The 1,618-nt window shown below is 36.0% G+C and overlaps 1 long non-coding RNA gene across 1 annotated transcript; it reads right to left on the reverse strand.

The window, feature by feature from the left end:
• Positions 1-218: 218 nt before the first annotated feature.
• Positions 219-1,134, reverse strand: LOC139070197 (uncharacterized). Its single transcript, XR_011520789.1, has 2 exons — positions 902-1,134; positions 219-681 (listed from the first exon to the last, which is right to left on the reverse strand). It is a non-coding gene; the product is annotated as an uncharacterized lncRNA (long non-coding RNA).
• Positions 1,135-1,618: the final 484 nt, after the last annotated feature.

Below are 1,618 nucleotides of genomic sequence, written 5' to 3' on the forward strand. Positions count from 1 at the left end.
TCTGCAACCCTGTTCTGATCAGTCTTTGAACAGAACACCACCAGTTAATAAATAAAAGGTTTTCAAAGTAACATATGTATATGTGTATACATATATACACATATGTAGTGTACAAGCGTGATAATCATTTGTGTGCGGGGCAGCATGTAAGTGACCCTGATCTGGGGGTTAAGTGACCTGGAGATGAAAAAAGGGAAAAAACCACCAAGAAACGCAAGTAAGGATGTAAATGACAGCTTTATTTTAGAAATATAGTCATATAGCTGCTAAACAGTAAAATCAAAACAGATCTGCAGAAAATAAATATATAAACTATTCCTCAGAGCGCTCTCAAAAAAATTGCAATTGGATTTGCTCTAATGTTACATAAGGCCTGCTTAAAAGCATAGTAAGCATTAAATTCTGAAAATAACCAGTGCAGTGTTAAATAAATTCTGTGCTTAAAATATTATATATATATAGAGAGAATAAATAAGTGACGAACTGACTTACTAAAAAAAAAAAAGACTGTGACAAACAAAGAATGTCGTCTGTGCCATGTGAATGAGTGGATGCGTGTCTTCTTGCATGAGCTGCTTTCGCTGGATCTTCTGAATGACTCAGTTTTTAATAGAGGGAGCAGCTGCTTGAGAAACAGGGTGCGGTCCATGTTTTTGCTAGACGGTTATTTAGTTCGAGAGACTGTGGAAACAATAGAAAAAGAATTTATCGTTAGTGTGAGGACAAGAAAATCCTTTAAAATACAAAAGTTGTATGGTTGTGGTTATAAAGGAAGTATTTTGTCTGATTATGGGCCGTGGAGTCAGCTGGACTCCCTCGCTCTCACAGTTTTTCTGTGTAACATGCAGTTTTAAGCAATTTGTGACTTTAGAAAGGATATTTTTCGGTGTTTTGGACGTACCTTAAGGCTTCTGGTTAGGGTATTCAGGAGATCCTTCCTCTCGGACAGATCTAGTGAGAATGACTGGAGTTTCAGCCTGAGGACCTGACTCCACCCACTTTTACACACAGGAGTTCCGCAGTCTAAAAATAGCACAGGGTGCTGCGAAAAGCAGCTCTGAACCTCTCAGGATCATCTTTATGAAAACCATAAAATTAACAAATAATCAGTCAGGAAATAAAATATTTGTTAAATCTTGCTATAAAACAAAATCCAATAATTGTCTTACCTAAACTTTGAGAACCATTAACGTTAATGGCTGGATTTTGAGATGCTGAATAATGAAAAAACAGATAAACTAAGTATTATTTCCTGTAACCTGGCTAGAAACTGTACTAGGCTGTTTTGAGTTAAAAACTGGTAGTTATTTTCCCAAAATAAAATAGATAAATAAAAAATGAAAGGAGGGATCTTGCATTTGGGATAGATTGTGCCTAAAGTTTAAAACCTGTGTAGAACCGATTTGACGATTCAGAAAAATTGTGCATAGGAAGTAGTCTAGATTTACCTTTGAGTCAATAAAGTCGACTAAATATTAGAAACCATCGTTGATTTTGATTTGTAAAAGAGAAAGTTCTGTCATTTTAACTCAATCAACATATTTAAGGAAAACGTTTGCTGTGCATTGTGGCAGGCATGAACTTTACTGGGTGGGCCTGTCACAACCAGCTGCAAAGA

The sequence above is a fragment of the Nothobranchius furzeri genome, chromosome 1 (assembly GCF_043380555.1).
Source record: "Nothobranchius furzeri strain GRZ-AD chromosome 1, NfurGRZ-RIMD1, whole genome shotgun sequence".
NCBI classification, from domain to species: Eukaryota; Metazoa; Chordata; class Actinopteri; order Cyprinodontiformes; family Nothobranchiidae; genus Nothobranchius; species Nothobranchius furzeri.